The 22,444-nt window shown below is 40.8% G+C and overlaps 1 pseudogene; it reads right to left on the reverse strand.

Annotated features, from left to right (window-relative positions):
• Positions 1–22,444, reverse strand: part of LOC128124266 (zinc finger protein 54-like) — a 37,324-nt pseudogene that overhangs the window by 9,204 nt on the left and 5,676 nt on the right.

Consider the following 22,444-nt stretch of genomic DNA (forward strand, 5'->3'; position numbering starts at 1 on the left):
CTAGGCTGACATACATGGTCTCTTAGTGTCTGCATTACATCTGTCCAGGTTCTTCTGGCTTTCAAAGTCTCCATTGAGAAATCGGGTGTTATTCTGATGGGTTTGCCTTTATATGTCACTTGGCCTTTTTCCTTTGCTGCTCTTAATATTCTTTCTTTATTCTGTACGTTTAGTTGTTTAACTATTATGTGGCGAGGGGACTTTTTTTGGGGGTCTAGTCTGTTTGGTGTTCTATAAGCTTCTTGTATCTTCATAGGCATTTCCTTCTTTAAGTTGGGAAAGTTTTCTTCTATGATCTTGTTGAATATATTTTCTGTGCCCTTGAGTTGGTATTCTTCTCCTTCTTCGACCCCTATTATTCTTAGGTTTGGTCTTTTCATGGTGTCCCAAATTTCTTGGACATTTTGGTTCATGACTTTGTTGGCTTTAGTGTTTTCTTTGACTGATGAATGTATTTCTTCTACTGTATCTTCAACACTAGAGATCCTCTCTTCCATCTCTTGCATTCTGTTGATTATACTTGCATCTGAAGTTCCCAATCGTTTTCTCAGATTTTCTATTTCCAGCATTCCCTCTGTTTGTGTCTTCTTCATTTTTTCTATTTCCCTTTTCAGGTCTTGGACTGTTTCCTTCATTTGTTTCATTGATTTTTCTTGATTTTCTCTCAGTATTTTATTGTTTTCTTCCAGGACTTTATTGATTTCTTCTAATTTGTTTGCCCTTTCCTCTAGTTGTTTACAGTGTTCTTCACATTTTTTTGTCTTTTCCTCTACACAAGCCTCTAGCTTCTTCATGATGTCATTCATAAGGCTGTTTTCTTCTGCTTCTTCCAATTTCTGATGTTCAGGTCTAGGTGTTGGAGGAGGGCTAGGGCCTGGTGATGCTGTATTGCTATTCATTTTGTTGTATATGTTTCTGCCTTGACGTCTGCCCATCTCCTTGTGGTTCGTTCTTGGCCTTATCCGCACACTTGGTTCAGACAGACCAGTGTTGCAAAAGGGAAGTCTGGAGCAAGATGGGAGCTGGGGGCCGGCCTCTAAGTCTCAGGAAGAGGCTTGGGGGTCAGGCGGATGGGCGTGGGGGCAGGGCGTGGAGACTGCAGGGTCTGCCAGGGGTCTTGGAGAAGGGGATCCTTCCAGGTGGGGCTAGCAGGGAACCTGCCCGGTGGCCAGAACCTGGGGCCAAGTTGGGCAGGTCTTCCCTGGAGTGGCTGGTGCCCAGGGATGGGGTCTGGGGCAAGGAAGGGCACTCACCACTGTTGCAAAAGGGAAGTCCGGAGCAAGATCGGACTAGATTATTCTTATCAGAATATTTTGGAATTGAAAGTCAATCCAAAAAAGGAAAGATTATTCCAAGTCATATAATGTGAAATTTATCGACAAGTATAAAATATCCACAACAGAAATTCAGAGCCAATTTTCTTATGTTTAGCAGAGAAACTAATTCAACTCCTGGTCTCTTCCCTCCTGTGTCCCAGGCCAGCATTTCCTGCCACTGTGCTGTTGACTAGTGACATTTCTGGGACTACTCAGCTGGAATCTGTGGCTGTGAGTAGTCTTTTAATCCCAAGTAGTATCTAGCCTTACCCTTTGCAACCAGGTCTGCACCAAGTGATTCCTCACTTTTCAGACCTGGAAGCTCAATCTGGTCTTTGACACTTATGGCTTTTGCTCCACAGTGCATCTTCCCAGTCCTCTCTCACTTGATATCCGAGAATTGAATACCTTGACTTCTCTATCTTCTTCCACTCTAAGGTGTTTTCCTACACTCAGCTACATCCAACCTCCTCCCAACTGCCAAATGCGGAGAGTGGAGAGTTGTTGTGGTACACTCAATCATACTGCAAGGACATTTGCTCAACTATGTTCATAGCTGCATTATTTGTAATAATCAGATCCTGAAAACAGTCTAGATGCCACTCAACTGAAGAATGGACAAAGAAAATGTGGAAAATTTACACAATGGAGTATTACTCATCAGTAAAAAAAAATAATGACATTATGAAATTTGTAGGCAAATGATTGGACCTAGAAAAAAATCATTCTGAGTGTGGTTGCTCAGACCCAGAAAGACAAACATGATATGAAATCACTATTAAATGCATAGTAGATGCAAAGCCAAATATATCCAGGCTACAATCCACACCCACTGAGAAGCTAAGTAAAAGGGAGGAACCTAAGAGGGATGTGCATGAAAGTCCCAGGAAGAGGAAATAGATAAGATCCCCTGAGTAAACTGGGAGGTATGTAGAATGGAAGGAATAGGGGATGGGAACATGAGGGATGAAGATGACCAAATTTTGTGAGGGATGGAGAGTGAAAGTAGTGCAAGAGATATCTTGATAGAGGGAGTCATTATGGGGTTAGGGAGAAACCTGATGCCAGAGAAACTGCCAAGAATCCACAAGTAGGATTCCGGCTAAGACATTTAGCAATAGTGGAGAGGGTGCCTGAACTTTCCTTCTCCTGTAATCTGATTAGTGACTATTATTGTCATCACAAAACCTTCATCCAGTAACTGATGGAAGCACATGCAGTGAGCCACAGCCAAGCACCAGGCTGAGCTCCTGAAGTCCAGTGGAAGAGAGAGAGGTGTGGTGGTATTTTACTTGTACTGAAATGTGATTTTAATTGTATGTTAATAAATAAATTTGTCTGGGGGTCAGAGCTATTGGAGCCATAGCAAGTGCATGGCGGTGGTGGCGCACGACTTTAAGGACCTGGAGGCGGTACATTCAGGCAGTGATGAGGCAGTCACGTGTTTGGGTTTACAACCAATGAGAAGGCAGAACAGCTAGACTATATAAAGACATACACACAGGAAGTAGGCCCCCTTTCGGAGAGCTCTCTTGGCTGAAGAGGATCGCTGAATCAGGAAGGGTGAGGCTCTTAGCTCTGACCTCTTGACTTTCTTCTCTGAATCAGCTCTGTGTTTCTTATTTAATAAGACGGTTGGTTACATCTACAGAGAGGAATGATCATATGAGCAAGAGGGGTCAAGATCATGACAGGAAAAACCACAATGACAGCTGCCCTGAGCTAGTGGGAGCTCATGGACTCTGGCCTGTCAGCTGGGTAATCTGCTTGGGACCAAAGTAGGACCTCTGAATATAGGTGACAGTTGTGTGGCTTGATCTGTTTGTGGGGTCCCTGGTAGTGTGACCAGGACTTATCCCAGGTACATGAACTGACTTTTTGGAGCCCATTCCCTATGGAGGAATACTTTACTCAGCTTTGATATACGGAGGAGATGCTTGGTCCCCCCTCAACTTGGTATGCCAGACTTTGTTGACTCCACAAAGAGAAGATTTATCCCCTCTGAGGAGTAGCTGGGTTGAGATGAGGAGAGGTCAGGGTGGTGGTAAAAGAGGAGGGAAGGGTAATTGTGGTTTGTGAGTAAAGTGAAAAAATTAAATTAAAACCGAAATGATAACTAATGCTGGCATAAATTTGGAGAAAGGAGTTCAAACCAGCTGTGGGAGTTAGAACTAGAGAATCAACTTTTGAAATCAGTCTAGTGTTCTCAAAACAATGAATATAGAAAGGAATGACACTACTACACTATGCCATTACAGCATCAGTGTGTGACACTATTCCTGTGGAAACAATGACAAACATCTTTTCAGCACTCATAAGGAACCAGTGACCAACTAATGTTGGGAAAGCAGCAAAACCTCACTGATTAACCAATAATAGTTCTGTTTCCTTGATTAGAGGTGTTGTGTCTGCACATTTATCTGCACACCATGTGTGTGCCTAGTGCTAGGAGAGGCGAGAGGAGTGCATTGGACATCCAGGAATAGAGGTTACAGGTTGAGTGCCCATGTGAGGGTGCTAGAAATTCCAAGTGAGTCTTCTTAAAATGCAGACAGTGCTCTTAACCACTGTGCCATGTTTAAAGCTTATTGGACCAGTAAAGTATACTGTGGTGATGTAGAGGAGTATGGGTGATAGAATACTTGTAAAAGTATGACGGAGCTGTGTTTTGGTGGCAGATGCCTCTGATCCCAGCACTCAGGAGCCAGAGCCAGGTGGATCTCTGTGAGTTTGAGGTATGCCTGGTCTACAGAGCAAGATCCAGGACAGGCACCAAAACTACACAGAGAAACTCTACCTTGAAAAAAATCAAAACAAAAAAACAGCATGAAGAACTCAATGACAGCTGTGTGACCCTTTGAAGATAATGGCTAATGAAGGTGGAAACCTGGGGATCACTGCACAGCTTACAGGCAGCTCAAGAGAGATTGGCAGTGTCTTTCACCCCTCACTACCTCCTCCAGGCAGCTTGTCTTTTCTTGTCTCATCCAGGCACCTTGACTGGTGTCTGCTTCATGGATGATCTAAGCATCTTCTTTGCAGTTCAGCTTCTGTGAGAGTGTCAGTAGTCCTTAGTGATTATATATGCTTGAGGCATGAGGGCACTAGTGAATCTTTCCAGTTTCTATGAATTCTTAAAGCTATTGTCTATTTCTGAGCTTGTGGTTATTCTGTGCCAGATGAAATATTTTACCTTGTCTCACAGCAGTAGCAATGAATTCTTTTATCAGGACATATTTGGCATCATATATCACATAGCCTGCATATCAGATATTTACATTATGGTTCATAAAATAGCAATATTAGAGATATAAAGTAGAACAAGAATAATTTTACATTTGTGGAAACTACAACATGATAATCATTATCAAAGTGTCACACAATTAAGAAGGTTAAGAATTACTACATTGGAGCATTCCAGTCCTTTATATCTCTTTTAATAAGGTGTGTTTTAAGGATCATCCTACAAGATGAAGCAGTTTAATCTCAGAGCAAATTGGTACACACTCAACGCTTCTAGGCATGAACTTCAAGGACTTGCCATTTTTCCAATGATAACTTGCCCATCATAGTTCATCACTGCTTTATTGACAGAATCTAGGGTTTAGAATCAAATTAAATGTTCATCAAATGACACATGGGTAAATTCAAATGTGGGTCCTAGCTTCAATCTTGTTCAAGTAAGACTACATGTCGAAGCCAGTAAGCCAGAAATAGTTCTTTAGTGGGGAGATGTAGGAAGAGAGGATGAATAGTAGAATATAGGTGATATGAAATTGGAAATTGGGCAAAATATTCCCAATATGTTGTGCAGTTATGGAGAAGAGAGGACCTCTGTAATGTCCACTCAAATGGGATGTTCATGAAGAAGCTCCATGGAATTATTTTTTTCGCAATCATTGTAAAAAATACAATAAGAGAGGATAGTAGAACACAAGTGTTATTATGCATGAGTCATTGAATAATGTGTGCTCGATGTTCAACTGCGGATCACATAAGAAAAAATGAGGAGGAGTGGTTTAACCAAAAGGATGACTTTATGAAGAAGCCTCATAGTCCAGGTGGTGGTGGTGCACAGCTTTATTCCCAGTACTCAGAATGCAGAGACAGGTGGATGTTTGTGAGTTCGAGACCAGCTTGGGCTACAGAATGAGTTCCAGGAGAGGCACAAAGCTACACCAAGAAACCCTGCCTTGATTAACCAATAAAATAAAATAAAATAATAGAATAAATAAAAATAAATGAAGAAGCCTCATGAAATCCCACTGTCTTACAAGTTAATAAAAAATAAAATTTTAAAACTTTGAAGAGAGATATGCCACATGGGTCAGTAATGCTGATCCCACTCACAGTGGTATCAAATACAACTCTATGTATAAAATACTGCTTATCTCCCTTGGACTTACAAGCCATGGAGGTCCCAGAAGCACACAAACAAAAGAGATCACTGCCAGTGCTCTTGCTTAAATACCCTAAGTACATGGGTTTGCTAAACACACTAAACATTTGGTGTGTATGTGTAAATATTTATTTATTTATTTATTTATTTATTTATTTATTTATTTATTTATTTATTTAAACAGGGTCTATGTATTTATAGCAGTTCTTGAGCTCACTATACTGTCCAGGATTGCCTCAGACTCATAGAGATCTTCTTCCTCCTGCTTCCTGAGTTCTGGGATTAAATACATGCACTAAATTGCATGGCCTTTTTTTTTTTTTTTTTATCAATTTTTGGATGAACAAGCTTAATGTTTTTATTACAGCTCTTTCTCAGGGATGGAGAGATTTCTTTGAAGGTAACAGCAGTCTTTGCTCTTCCAGGGGCCCAGGGTTCAATTCTCAACACAGAGAACAGCGCACAACTGTTTTTAAGTAGAGCTTCAGGGTATCTGGTGCCCTCTTCTGGACTCTACATCCATCCTATAAACATGCAGTGCACAGAAAGTCTTACAGACAAAGCACCCATACCCATGAAGGACAATTCACACAGTTACTATTGCAGAATTTTTTTGAATATAAAATCTGTGGTAGTTTATTAGATTTAAAACATCACTGAAGACTTTCACAAGTCTCCTATCTTTATACTTCTATTGTGTGTACTTGGGATTTGTAAGCAGAGAATATCATAAAAATGCTGTCACATGATTTCCAATAATATTTTTCTGTCCATTATGAACTCTTGGATGTCTTCTAAGATTTGAAAATAGATATTGGATATTCCACAATCTTTGAATTTATGAAGTTTCTTTCCAATATGAATTTTCTGATATGCTTTAAGATATTAACAGCTATTAAAATACATGTCACATTCCTCAAAACTTTTAAGTATCTCTGTAGTGTGAACTCTCTGATGTGTTCTAAAATTTGACATGTAGGTAAAAGATTTCTCATGTTCCAGACATTTGTGGGGTTTCTCTCCAGTATGAAGATTTTGATGCCTTCTAAGATCTGAAATCCCATTAAAGAATATGTCACAGTCTTTGCATTATAAGGTTTCTCTCCAGTATGATTTTCTGGTGTTGTCTAAGATGTGAGCATGTACTAATAGACTTGTCACATTGCAACATTTTAAAGGTTTCTATCCAGTATGTATTATCTGATGTTCTCTAAGAGTTGAACATGTAGAAAAAGATTTGCCACATTCCTCATATCTATAAGGTCTCTCTCCAATATGGATTCTCTGATGTATTCTAAGATTTGAATCCTGAGTAAAGGACTTGTCACCTTCCTTATATTTGTAAGGTTTCTCTCCAGTGTGACTTCTCTGATGTGTTTTAAGATGTAAGTAAGTAATAAAGGATTTGTCATATTCCTTACATCTGTAAAGTCTCTCTCAAGTATGAACTCTCTGATGTTTTCTAAGATGTGAGTCCTGAGTAAAGGATTTGTCACATTCCTTACATCTGTAAGGTTTCTCTCCAGTATGTATTCTCTGATGTGTTCTGAGGCCTGAGTCCCAGGTATAGGATTTGTCATATTGCCTACATTTGTAAGTTTTCTCCCCAGTATGAAGTCTTTGATGTGTTTTAAGATTTGAGCATTTGGAAAAGGATTTGTCACAAGAGTTGCACTTGTAGGGTTTCTCTCCAGTATGAATTTTCTGATGATTAATGAGAGTTGACTTCACAGTAAAGGATATAGTACATTCCTTACACTTGTAAGGCTTCTCCCCTGTATGAATTCTTTGATGTACAGTGAGGTTTGAGGCAGTACTGAACCATTTCATGAATTTCCTGCATTGGTTTGGTGTCTGGTGCCTGGTTGTTTCATAAGACTGTGTGCAGAGCTGAAATAGTCATCATATTCTCCCTGCCTGTGCTCTTTCTTTGCAGTGTACAGTCTCTGATCTTGAGTAATGTTGGAACACGCATTTAAGGATTTCTCACAATCTTAGATTTGCAAGGTTCTTCTCCAGTGTGCATGCTTTCATGTCTATCTGGATTTGATGAGTCAATAGAAGCCTCCCTGTGATTAATGCATCTGTAGTTATTAGAGTGTTCTGTAGTTTCTCTTGTTGTATAATGTGCATCTATGGAAGGGTCAGGAAGTATTTTGCCAAGCTCATTACACTGATGTGACTCACTTTCAGTCTTCACATGTTGATGGACAGTATCACATTTGAAATATTTCTCTGAAAATGAGTAAGGTCATATCAACAGGTATTGTTCAAAGACCAAATATATGATAAGTGACTGTCTAAGTTCTCTTAAGATAAGTCAACCGGCAACTACTTAGACATTTGACCTTAACTGTAATTGAATGTATTCTCACAAAAACAGTATGACAGACTTCAAGGGTCTGTGATTAATAATAGATATCTCATCCCTATTGAAGTATGATGTGTCATGAATTTGAGGAATCAATAATTAACTTTTAGATGAAGCTCATTCATGGATTATGTTTAGAATAAGTGTCTCTATGTTGAAATATTCTCAGAAATTGATGACGAGTATAATGCACACTCATGTTCACAGTATTTATACTTACTAAGTGATAGGCAATCAAGAGAACTATACAGAATATCCAATTCCTGTACAGTTTAAAGTCTTACTTAAAAGCATCACAGGTTTTACTTTTCTCTGTAGAAAAACTCATTAGAGTCTTCAAAAGTAATGGAGGCAAGCCAAGTATTTTGTCAGACAGAAGAAGCTCTAGATTGTTCGAGGCAGTTGTCCTTGGAAACTATTGCTTATTTCTATTCTCCACATTCTGAGATCCACATACTGCTGTGTTTAACATTGCTTATATGATAATAATCAAGTCTAGTCTGTATAATAACTCCTGAGAATTTTTCCTGAAGGGTGTCTGTGTATTCTCCACTAGGAAGAAAATTAAGGGTGTAATATGAAGTCAGACAGCAAGGAAGGAAATTAAAGACTAATGCTACTTCATGGTTCCACATTAGGCCTGTAGTTTTTAAAATTATTCCAATCTGATGTCAGAATTGTCACCAAAAATTGCATTTTATACTAATATTGTCTCCACAATTAAGGTGTAATTGGCAGCTATTTTAATAGTTAACAGCAGGCAGGATGCATCCTGCGACCAGGATGTTACACTAAGTCAAATGATCAGGAATCTTTTCAAGTGGAACTGAATTAAAAAAAAAACAAACCACTCTCAGTCTTGCCTTCTCTTTCCCTGGAAGCCATCACTGCTTTCCTGCTCATTTTCTAGACCACCCTGCTAGTGGCTAGCCTCACCTCTTCATATTCCAGGGGAATCTCATATGCTCTGGACAGGTGACCAGGCCTACTTTTCATTCAATAATCCATGTGTTCTCTGAGGTAGCCCATGACACATGCTAGAATTTTTACAAAGAATATAGATGTCTAACACAGTACTGTGCCCAGTACATGAAGAGAACAGAAAGCAGAGGAATCTTAGAAGAATGATTTTCTATTACTTTTTCATGTCAGAATTTTCAAAACATTTAAGGAGAATTTTTTTTTGGTTTTTCAAGACAGGGTTTCTCTTTGTAGCTTTGCGCCTTTCCTGGAACTCGCTTTGGAGACCAGGCTGACCTTGAACTCACAGAGATCCGCCTGCCTCTGCCTCCCCAGTGCTGGGATTAAAGGCATGTACCATGACTGCCTGGCTTAAGGAGAATGTTAAGTTTGCACATCTTGATGTTTTTTCTCACAATTAAATCCATGTGGATATGGACATGGAACTTTCAGAAATGGGTATAAATGTTATATAATACTATGTATCTGAATGTATTGTGGAACCAAAATGAGGGGTACATGACATGTCTGACATGGAAAAGGGAAAGAAAAATTCAAATAACCATGAACCATGAAAATGTTCTTTTCTACTACCAATCTTTCCCTAGTCTCCTGCTGTTTCTAAGACAGCTTAACCGAATTTACAATCTATAATGCCAATGCATAAAAAGGATTAGTTAGAATTCTAGGAGCAAAATGTTCTCACCCACAAAGAGCAGGTTGTTGAAATTCTCCAACATCACCTCAATGTACAAAGCCTTCTGAGCAGTGTTCAGGAATTCCCACTCTTCTTGGGAAAAGTTCACAGTCACATCCCTGAATATCAACAGACCTTGAAACAAAATTTGTTTAACTAAGTGTGAGGTGGGTAAGGCCAAAAGCACTGGGTAATGCCTTAAGCAAACAAGCGCTATGACATGGGCAGAGAATATGCTAGCTGGAGGAAAACTGACCCATAAGATCCAAACCAAAACATGCACCGCAGAGCCAACCAAGAAATGCCACAGCAGCCAGGAGCAGAGCCTGCCAAAAACCCACATATATAAACCTGAGTCCTATGTTTGGTAATTGAGAAATTGCTTGTACACCTCACAGAGTCTGTGCCGTTGACTCTGTGTCTGCTCACCTCCTTCCCCTAGGATCAGGGACCCCAGAACCCCAGGTGCAAAGTGAGCAACACACAGGCTACCAGATAGAGTGCTTCCCTGGATATTAGTAGAGTTGAGGAAATTAGGGATGTAGATGATGCAGATAATCACTCAAACAGATGATTTTTTTTGTTTTGTTTTTTGGTTTTTCGAGACAGGGTTTCTCTGTGTAGCTTTGCGCCTTTCCTGGAACTCGCTTTGGAGACCAGGCTGGCCTCGAACTCACAGAGATCCGCCTGGCTCTGCCTCCCGAGTGCTGGGATTAAAGGCGTGCGCCACCACCGCCCGGCTCAGATGATTTTAATACAGTCACATTCTATAATGGATTTTCTAACTGTGAAAACAGGATGACACAAAATGCTCAAAAGCAATATACACAAAACACACATATTTAAGATCCTCACATGGTTATCCATCTGTTATGGATGCTGGGTTTATGTCTCACAGCATCACCGTGTACATGTCTCAGAAAAAAAATTCATAATGAGGAAATGTGCTTTAATTTTTGTACCTGTAGATCATGGTAAAATCCTGCCACTCAATCAATTCTGTGCATTCTTCAGCCTTACATGATTGCATTCTAACATGCTCAGTTCATATGTAAAAACTGTAGGTCCAATGCCATTCTATTAAAGAGCAAAGTGGTAGATGCGGAAGGTAGTATTCATGGTTGAGTTGATAGGCAAAGAATTTTCCTTTTATCCACAGTAACAATGAGTGCAATAACACTACATACTGTCAATTTTAACATTAATGTATAAAGCAGGTAGTCTATGTTTTTAAAAATCTATTATTTTATAAGCATTTTTTGAGCTACTATCAAGCATATAGGAAAATCCACATCAACCACATTTAATATTATGTAAAACATTCCTACTAAATAAGAATATTCTGACTTAGCCAAAAATAACTGTTTGAGAAATGTTGAAGGATATTTTATTTCTGAAGTGTTATAAAAATTGTGGTAAGTCCTGTTACAGAATGATTGTTTACATGGTGTAAAGTTGTTTCTGTATTTTGCCGCACTTGTCTAAGACATCTGATTGGTATAATAAAGAGTTGAGCCAGGCGGTGGTGATGCATGCCTTTAATTCCAGCACTCAGGAGTCAGAGGCAGGTGGATCTCTGTAAGTTGAATGCCAGCCTGGTCTACAGAGCAAGATCCAGAAAAGTCACAAAGCTACACAGAATAACCCTGTCTCCAAAAACCAAAAAAAAAAAAAAGCTGAATGTCCACTAGTTAGGCAGGAGTTCTAGGGAAAGATAGAAAGTCAGGAAGAATCTGATTTGGAGAGAGACACCAGCAAGACACAGAGCAACTTGGAAGTAAAGAAAGAAGGAAAGATAAAAAGGCACATGAGAGAACATGATTAATAGAAAACATGTTAGTTTGAATTGTAAGAGCTAGGTGGGAATAATCCCAAGGTAAAGGCCAAACTTTTATAATTCAGGGCTAAATGACCCACAAAAGGAAGTCTGAGTATAAACTCCAAAAACACATCAAACAATGGTTAAGCTGTAGCTAAGCTTGTGCACATCAGTGTAGTGACTGTGGATGCACTCAGAAGTGACATAGATTTCCTGTCAGTAAAAGAATTTATTAAATTGTGTTCCTAATATTGGTTGGAGATTTAGCTCAGTGGTAGAGCCCATGCCTATCAAGCACAAGACCCTGTGTTCAGTCCTCAGCTCTGAAAAAAAACAAAGAAGAGAAATATCATCACTTTTTAAATGTAATAGAGCTTAAAAAAACAGCCCAGGAGAAAATTTGAGCATTTTTGTGTCTGAATTTTGTTGTTTTCAATGTTTTTCTTCTTAGCACTTATGCTGTATTGTCTAACAGATTTTAGGTTAGTAGTGTTTATGATTCTTTCTCTATTTCTCTGGAACTGTGTCCAGGTGATATATTCTGTGTAAGCTATGAGTTTTGGATAGAAATGCAAACCTTCTCTTCAGGGTCCATTCTCCAAATCTCCACTTAAAACACTGCAGCTTCAGCGTCGTGTAACAGAGCCATTCCTCTCACAGGAACTGACAGGATCAAAACAATCATGAGGAATGTTCTTTCTGCCTTAAATGGGATGGAATATGCACATCAATCAGTCAATACCCCAAGACATTTTATTGATGATTGCCATAGAATGATGTATAATGAGTCCCAGACATAAAGTGCTGCACAGTGCAATCCTTTTTGGCACAAAAAGAAAAGGAAATACTTTTTCTTTTTTTGTACATGCCTTTTATCTTAGCACTTGGGAGGCAGAGGCATGTGGATCTCTGTGATTTTTCAGCCAGCATGATCTACAGTGCTACTTCTAGGAGAGCCATGGTTCCAAAGAAAAACATTGTGTAGAAAAACATAACAAAACAAAAGAAAACAAAACAAAATGCTGAGCTCTGTAGTTTGGGAAGTTACAACTGAGTATCCTAATCAAGTGAGTGATGTGAGTAGCTATTCTCCTGAAACAAACAGATGGCAGGTGTCAACAAACACATGGACACATCATCACTACCATGATATTAAATACCATAGAGAAATACATGAAGACTACTGTGGTAATTTGAGTATAATTGGCCCCCATTGGGAGTGGACCTATGAGGAGGTGTGGCTTTGTTGGAGCAGGTATTGCCTTGTTGGAGAAAGTGTGTCACTGTGGGGGTGAGATTGGAGATCTCCTTTGTTTAAGCTTCAGACAGTGTGACAGTCAGTTGACTTCCTGTTGACTGCATATATAGGACTCTCAGCTATTCCTCTAGCTTTTCTGCCTGCCTGTTATCCACCATGATGATAATGGACTGAAACTCTGCAAATTTAAGCTGCCACCTCAATTAAATGTTTTACTTTTTAAGAGGTGCCATGGTCAATAGTGTCTTTTCACAGCAATCGAAACCCTAACTGAGACAACTATAATCTAAATCTACACTCAAGATCCTTCTTGGCAGGATCAAGTCACATGTGCAAGCCATGCTCTATTCTGTCTAGTGTGCTTAAATTTTTAGTATTAGGAACCTAGTACTATTTATCATTAAACACCAAGCATTGTCTCTTAATTGCACATATTGTTAAGATGTTGTTTCAATATGTGCTCTTTATAGGTATAAAAGAAGGATATGAGTTTCCCCAAATAGAGCCTACATGACACAGGAGCTCTTCCTCCCTAATATATAACAATATAGTCCATCTTGTACCACAATTAGGCATCATTAGCCTATTGTTTGTTCATGTGTTAAAATGGAAATATTTTCAAAATTACAGTTCAAGCATTCATGAGAAGCATTTTCTCTCAGTGGAAAACAATCGTGGAACAAACAGAATGGAGAAAAGTACTATAAGTGTTGATTTATGGAAGTCCATTGTAGAGCCATAGTAACAAATTCAGCCTGGTATGGTCATAAAAAGAGAGAAGGGGATAACAGAATACTTAATATTTGACAAAAGAGATAAAAAGATACAGTATAAATATGTCAGCATCTGTTCCACAAATGATACTGACAAAAATGGATACAGCAGGAGAATGTAATTAGACTCTTATCTTTTATTTGTACAAAAATTCATTCAAAACAGATAAAAAATCTTATTTCAAACAAGGAACAAATAGAAACCTAGAAAACATAGGAAATATCTTTCAGGATATCAGAATGCCAAAGGCCTTACTGGTTAGAAAGAAAACCAACAGCACAGTATAAAAATGTGAATGTTTACAATCTTATCTGTGGAACTCACGAAAATGATAAATTTGGATTTACTTACATTACAGGTTTTTCTTTCAACACTGATAACTAAAAGCTCTCTGAGAATGCCAAATCCCCAGTCCTCTTGAATAGGGAAGGGGATTAACATGGAAGTCAGTGTGCATGAATGTCATCTTGAAGAGCTATGTCCTTTCTACCACAGCAAAGAGAACTGTGTTTGCAAATATCAGCACATAAATTCAAATATTGTACTAGAATATTCTTTTAATATTATTAAGAAAATTTCTATTGGTTTTACATACCAACCACTGATCCCCCTCTCTCTCCTCCCCCCAACCTTCCCCAAAACACATCCCCCATTCCCACTTCCTCCAAGACTAGGCCTAACATGGGGAGTCAGCAGAGATTGACACTGTCAGATGAGGCAGGTCCAAGCCCCTTCCCCCACAACAAGGCTGTATAAGTTGGCCCTGTAGGGAAAAAGGGCTGGCTAGAAAAACCTACCCTGATCCTCGATCACAGAATTAGGGACGGATGGCTCAGATAAAGCCAGTGTGAGAAACACAGTTTAGCTCAGATCAGGGCCATCTCTGCTCCTGTCCAACTGACATGTGAAATCAACCAATCACAGAGTAGGACAGCAAATCCTGGCCCTAGGGTTCAGGACTAGGTAAAGAAACACAGCTTGTGTCTGGGACTTGGGCCAGAGAAATGAACCAAGGAAACATGCCCTGACTCTGAAACCTGTAGCAAAGAAACACTCTTGGCCCCTAGAATGAGAGTCAGTAAATGAAATATGCCCTGGCCTTAGAGGTAGTGTCAAAAAGCTAAGGCCAGTGAGAGAAACACAGTTTAGCTCAGAACAGAGCCATCTCTGCCCCTCTTCCAACTGAGTTGTGAAATCAATCACAGAGCAGGACAGTAGAATCCTGGCCCTAGGACCCAGGACCAGGGAAAGAAACACAGCCTGTGTTTGGGACCTGAGCCAGAGAAATGAACACTTTATCCCCAAACCCAGAACCCAGGAAATATGCCCTGACTCTGAAACTAGTCCCAAAATAACACTCTTGGCCCTTGAATCAGAGTCAGTGAAGGAAATGTGGCATAGCCCTAGAGGTAGTGTCAAAAAACCAAGAAAGGCCTGTGAAAGATACACATTTTGGCCCTGAAGTCAGGGCCACATCTGTCCCTTGCTCACCAAAGTGGCCAATCTCTGGGCAGAAAATAAACCAACCTATCACAGTTGACTCCGCCCCCAGACATCCTATATAAACCACCCTGCCTGGTCAGTTGTGAGTTGTTCTGTCCACTGTGATAGAGGCAGCTACTCTCCTGGACTCTTCCTTCCCAAATACCTCTTTCTCAAAAGAGTATTGGGTGAAGACCTTCATTGCCAGCTGAACAGTAGAACCTTGCTGGGACATCCCATAGTGGACTGAGCAAGAGGGAGCTGCACAGAAGAACCTTGCTAGGATGTCCCATGGTGGACTGAGGAAGGGGGAGCTGAACAGAAGGACCTTGCTGGGACGACCCGTAGTGGACTGAGTGAGAAACTGCTGGTAACACTGAACCAGAGACTGTGGCTCTCCAGGAAAGGAGCAGGATGACTGTGTCCTGCGGGGAAACCATGCCCCATCATACCATCATAACTAGTATACCCTGCCCTTCCCAAAGAGTCAGAAAACCTTCCTTTCCAAGGTTGGGCTGTTTCTTTGCAGTCCCAGCCATAAGAGCTGTGCTAAACAGCTCTAGGTGTCCTGGACACATTCAGGGCAGATCTCTTGTTCTAAGTAGCTCGAGGTGTCTGGAATACCTCACCCTCTAGGGCTGAACTGTCTCCTTGCAGTTTCAGCCATCAGTGTACTAATATTTTGGTGCCAAAATCCTGGCTACCAAACACAGATTTTTTGCAGTTTACTTACAGTCCCACCATAGGCAGTGGGCTCAAAAAGCCCGCTAATGCACCAGTGATGGATCCTGATCCCATTGCCAGGTGTCCCCTTAAGTAGATGAAGCTACCCAAATGTCTTGCCTATGATGAGAGCCTAGTCCAGTCACATGGAGGCTCCACAGCTATTGATCCACAGTTCATGAATTCCCACTAGATTGGTTTGGTTGTCTCTGTACGTTTTCTCATCATGATCTTCATGCCCCTTGCTTGTAGAATCCCTCTTCTCTCTCTTCGAGTGGACTCCTGAAGCTTCACCTGGTGCTTGATTGTGGATCTCTGTATCTGCTTCCATCAGTTACTGGATGACATCTCCATGATGACAGGTAGGGTATTCACCGATCTGATTACCTGAGTAGACATGTTCATGCACCCTCTCTTCTACTGCTAGTAGTCTAAGGTGAGGTTATCATTGTGGATTCCTGGGAACTTCCCTAGAACCTGGTTTCTCCCTATCTCCAGGATGTCTCCCTCTGTCATAGTATCTCTCTCATTGCTCTCACACTCGGTCCCTGTTCCAGATCGACCATCCCATTCCCTTAGGTTCTCATTCCCCATCTCCTACACTTCCTCCCACCACCCCAAGGTTACTCATGGAGATCTCATGTATTTCCCCTTCCCAAGGTGATCCATGCATCCCTCTTAGGGTTCTCCTTGTTAGTTAGCATCTCTGGAAATGTGGTTTGTAGTCTGCTTACCCTTTGCTTTATATCTAGTATTTATTTATGAGTAAGTAAAACCTCGCACCCCAAAACCGCCCCGCAATTACAACCTCAGTTTCAGTCCAGCATGCAAGACTCCTATAGGAAGGCTGGACTCCCACCATCCCCCACTGGACCCTGTAACCTACAAGCCCCACCACACCCCCCAAACTTTCCCACCCTCCTAGACTGCAGCTGTTCCTTGAGACAAAGAATGCCTGTGTCAATTGGACTAAGAGGTGAGTCTTTTCCCCTAGCCAATCACCCCATCCTCTAGGCCTCATGCCCCCATACCACCACCCATTGATTGCAGCCCCAGTTTCAGGCCAGTAGGCAGGACTCCTGCCGGCAGGAAGGACCAGATTATTCTTATAAGAATATTTTGGCAATGAAAGTCAATCCAAAAAAAAGAGCAGGATTATTCCAAGTCATATAATCTGAACTTTATCACTAAAGGGGAAATATCCACAGCAGAAATTCAGAGCTAATTTTCTTATGTTTAGCAGAGAAACGAATTCAACACCTGGTCACTTCCCTCCTGTGTCCCAGCCCAGCATTTCCTGCTGCTGTGCCGTTGACTGGTGACTTTTCTGGGACTCCACATCTAGAATCTGTGGCTGTGAGTAGTCTTTTAATCCTAAGGAGCATCTAGCCTTACCATTTGCAGCCAGGTCTGTACTGAGTGATTCCTCACTTTGCAGACCTGGAAACTCAGTCTGGTGCTTGACACTTAAGGCTTTTGCTCCACAGTGCAACTTCCCAGTCCTCACTCACTAGATATCCCACAATTCTATTGTTTGACTTCTCTATCTTCTTCCACTCTAAGGTGTTCTCCTACACTCACCTAAATTCTAACTTCCTCCCAACTTCTGTTTACAGGTGAGTGGGACCACCCAAATGTACCAGTCCCTCCCACTGTCTCAGGCTGCCTTCCACACATCTCCAGCTGTCAGGCTGCCCTTGATCCAATCTGCACAGCCTCCCCACATGCTTGCTACCAGTCTACACCAGAATTAGATCTAGGAGGATGCTGCACCCTGGTATCTGACCTCCACTGTGAGTTCTGAGCCCTTCATGTAAAAGACAGGCAGCCTAGCCTCTACATATTTAAACAAATTATATAAAGCTAAATTCAGATGCTAGCCTGCAGTGCAAACACAACATGACAAGTCAAAACCAAATAGTGCAATTGTGACTTGGGGAGAGACATTCCAGGGACTTGGATTTTGAAAAGAAAAAGGTGTCTCATGAAGTCAGTGGTCAGACCATTGCTAAGGCCCTGGACTGAGTTCATGCTGAACTGTACTGCTCTCACCACTAGATGGTGCCCTTATCATTTTACTATCAAACAAGTGGTTCTTTTGTAACTCATGCTAAATTTGCTTAAATCCCCCTCTCCTACACACACACACACACACACACACACACACACACACACACACACACACTATCCCCAGGTTAATGCAAAGACTCTTGCTGTCCCAGATGCAGAGAATAAGTAAGGTATGTGGTCCCAGTCCTAAAAACATTAGTTACATTATCTCATCTATGGCTCTGGGAACACTGATGAAGAAAAAGAGAAAATGGAGTAAGAAAGGTTAGGATATGCCCTTCTTTAGACTCCACACAGCTATTGTAATCAGTAACCAACAGCAACTGTGCTTATCTGCATTGACCTCACACTAGACCACAATCCATCTAGGAAAGGGAAAGACTCACAAGGCCCACCCTTTACTTCTCAAATGTTGGCTGTGTTTGCATTGATTGTAGGAGAAGAATCACTACCTTCAGCTGTAGTTCTCTCTGAGCTAACCAGACTCCAACACATAGCTCCAAACAGTCTCACACATGGCTCTGGATAATCTCAGGGGATGCCAAGCAAAATGAATGGAGAAGAACACAATAGAGGGATTTGTTGGAATTGTGGATCAGGATAGAAAAGAGGTGAGAGTGGAGAGTTGTTGTGGTACACTCAATCATTCTGCAAGGACATTTGCTCAACTATGTTCATAGCTGCATTATTTGTAATAGTCAGAACCTGAAAACAGTCTAGATGCCGCTCCACTGAAGAATGGATAAAGAAAATGTGGAACATTTACACAATTACGTATTACTCATCAGTAAAAAAATTAATGACATCATGAAATTTGTAGGCAAATGATTGGACATAGAAAAAAATTATTCTGAGTGGGGTTACCCAGACCCAGAAGGACAAAGGGGATATGAAATCACTCTTTAGTGCATAGTAGATGCAAAGCAAAATTAATCCAGGCTACAATCCACCCCCAACCCTGAGATGCTAGGTAAAAGAGAAGACCCTAAGAGGGATGTGCATGAAATCCCCAGGCAGAGGAAATAGATAGGATCCCCTGGGTAAACTGGGAGGTGTGTAGAATGGAGGGAATAGGGGATGGGAACATGACGGATGAAGATGGCCAAGTTTTGGGATGGATGGAGAGTGAAAGCAATGCAAGAGATATCTTGATAGAGAGAGACATTATGTGGTTAGGAAGAAACCTAATGCCAGAGAAACTCCCAGTAATCCACAAGTGTGATTCCAGCTAAGACATTTAGCAATAGTGGAGAGGGTGCCTGAACTTCACTTCTCCTGTAATCTGATTAGTGACTATTATTATCATCACAAAACCTTCATTCAGTAACTGATGGAAGCAGATGCAGTGAGCCACAGCCAAGCACCAGGCTGAGCTCCTGAAGTCCAGTTTCAGAGATGGAGGAAGGATCATATGAGCAAGGGGTTCAAGATCATGACAGGAAAAACCACAATGACAGCTGCCCTGAGCTAGTGGGAGCTCATGGACTCTGGCCTGTCACCTGCAGAACCTGCTTGCAACCAAAGTAGGCCCCCTGAATATGGGTGACAGTTGTGTGGCTTGATCTGTTCGTGGGGTTCCTGGTATTGTGACCAGCAATTGTCCCAGGTACATGAGCCATTTTTGGAGACCATTCCCTATGAATGTATACCTTACTCAGATTTGATGTAGTGGGGAGATGCTTGGCCCCCCCTCAACTTGTTATGTCAGACTTTGTTGACTCCACAAAGAGAGGATTTATCCCTTCTGAGGAGTAGATGGGTTGAGATGAGGAGAGGTCAGGAGGGTGGGAGAAGGGGAGGGAATGGTAATGGCATTTGTAAGTAAAAAGAAAAAAATTAAATTAAAACCTAAATGATAACTACTTTTGGCATAAATTTGGAGAAAGGAGTTCGAACCCAGCTGTGGGAGTTGGAACTAGAGAATCAACTTTTGAAATCAGTCTAGTGTTCTCAAAACAATGAATAAAGGAAAGGAATAACACCACTGCACAACGCAATTACAGTACCAGTGTGTGAAACTATTCCTGTGGAAACAATTACAAACAAAAGTTGGGAAACCAGCAAACCTCAGTGATGAACCAATAAGGATTCTGTTTTCTTAATTAGAGGTGTTTTGTCTGTATGTATGTTGTGTACCATGTGTGTGCTTAGTGCTAGCAGAGGCAACAAGAGAGCATTGGATGTCCTGGATTTCAGGTTACAGATTGAGTGCCCATGTGAGGTTGCTAGGAATTCCAAGTGATTCCTCTTATAAAGCAGGCAGTGCTCTTAACCACTTGTAATCTTTAAAGCTAAGTGGACCAGTAAATTATACTGGGGTGACTTAGAAGAGTTTGGGTGTTAGAATACTTGTAAAGGCTTGAATGAACCTGGTAGTCTTGGCAAATGCCTTTAATTCCAGCACTCAGGAGGCAGTAGCTAGAGTTTTCTTGATCCTGCGTGGCCCACAGTCAGGACAAATCTCTCTTACCCCACAGTTTCCCAGCTCTGCTGCTAGGACACAAGTGAGTAAAAACACAGATTTATATTACTTAAAATGTTCGGCCTAATGTCGCAAGCTTCTTGCTAGCTGTTCTATTATCTTAAATTAACCCATTTCCATTAATCTGTAAGTTGCCACATGACACATGGCTTTTTGTTATATTATCATCTTCTCATGGTGGTGGCTGGCAGCATCTCTCTGCCTCAACCATCCACTTACCCCAATTCTCTTCTCCTTTTCCCACCTATACTTCCTGCCTGGCTACTGACCAATCAGTGTTTTATTTATTTCTCAATCAGAGCAACACAAGCAATGTATAGAACATCCCACAGCAGAAGGCTCTATCTTGAAAAACCAAAAAAATGCATGAATAATGCAATGACAGCTCCATGACCCTTTGAAGATGATGGCTAGTGCAGGTGGAAACCTGGGGATCACTGCAAAGCTTGCTGGAAGCTCAAGGGTGATTGGAAGTGTCTTTCACCACTCACTACTTCCTCCAGGCATCTTGTCTTTTCTTGTCTCACCCAGGCACCTTGACAAGTGTTATAAAATATCGGTCATTGATTAATGTGTGCTAGAAGTTCAACTGGGGTTGGCATAAGAAGAATTTTCGGAGTGGGTTAACCAAAGAATGACTTTATAAAAAATCCTCATAGGTTGGGTGGTGGTGGTGAATGCCTTTAATCCCAGCACTTTTAAGGCAGAGACAGGTCATTCTTTGTGAGTTCAAGGCCAGCCTGGTCTACAGAATAAGTTCCAGGAAAGGCACAAAGCTACACCGAGAAACCCTGCCTTGAAAAAACAAATAAAGTAAAATAAATAAAAATAAATGCAGAAGCCTCATGAAATCCCACTGTCTTATGAGTTAATAAAAGTATAATTTTATTACTTTGAACAATTCCCACATGGGTCAGTAATGTTGGTCCCAGTCACAATGGTATCCAAAGCAACTCTCTGTACTATGTACTGTTCATCTCCCTTGAACTTACTGGCCATGGAGGTCCAGAAGCATACCAAACAAAACAGATCATTTCCAGTGGTCTTGCTTAAATACCCTAAGTACATGGTGTTGCTAAACACTTAGTTGTGGCAGTTCTTGCACTCACTATACTGACCAGGATTGCCTCAGACTCATAGAGATCTTCTTGCTCCTGCTTCCTGAATTCTGGGATTAAAAACATGCACTAACTTGCATGGCCTTTTTATCAATTTTTGGATGAACAAGCTAAATGTTTTTATTACAGCTCTTCCTCAGGGATGGAGAGATTGCTTTGAATGTAACAGCAGTCTTTGCTCTTCCAGGGGACCAGGGTTCAATTCTCAACACAGTGAACAGCACACAACTGTTTTTAAGTACTGCTTCTGGGAATCTACAGCCCTCTTCTGGACTCTACATCAATCATATAAACATGTAGTGCACAGAAAGTCTTACAGACAAATCACCCATACACATGAAGGACAATTCACACAGTTACTATTGCAGAATTTTATTTGAATATAAAATCTGTGGTAGTTTATTAGATTTAAAACATCACTGAAGACTTTCACAAGTCTCTTATCTTTATATTTCTATTATGTGTATTTGGGATTTGTAAGCAGAGAATACCATATAAATGCTGTCACATGATTTCCAATAATATTTTTCTGTTCATTATGAACTCTTGGATGTATTCTAAGATTTGAAAGTAGATACTGGATTTGGCACAATCTTTGAATTTATGAAGTTTTTTTCCAGGATGAATTTTCTGATGTGCTCTAAGATATGAGCAGCTACTAAAACCCATGTTACATTCCTCACATTTTTAAAGTCTTTCTACAGAGTGAACTCTCTGATGTGTTCTAAAATTTGACATGTACTTTAAGAATTTCTCACATTCTAAGCATTTGTGGGGTTTCTCTCCAGTAGGAAGATTCTGATGTCTTCTCAGATCTGAAATCCCATTAAAAAATATGTCATGGTCTTGGCATTATAAGGTTTTCTCCAGTATGATTTTTGGGTCTTGTCTTAGATGTGAGCATGTACTTACAGCCTTGTCCCATTGCAACATTTGTAATCATTCTATCCAGTATGTATTATCTGATATTCCCTA

The sequence above is a fragment of the Peromyscus californicus genome, unplaced genomic scaffold (assembly GCF_007827085.1).
Source record: "Peromyscus californicus insignis strain IS unplaced genomic scaffold, ASM782708v3 Scaffold_4__1_contigs__length_199733344, whole genome shotgun sequence".
NCBI lineage: Eukaryota > Metazoa > Chordata > Mammalia > Rodentia > Cricetidae > Peromyscus > Peromyscus californicus.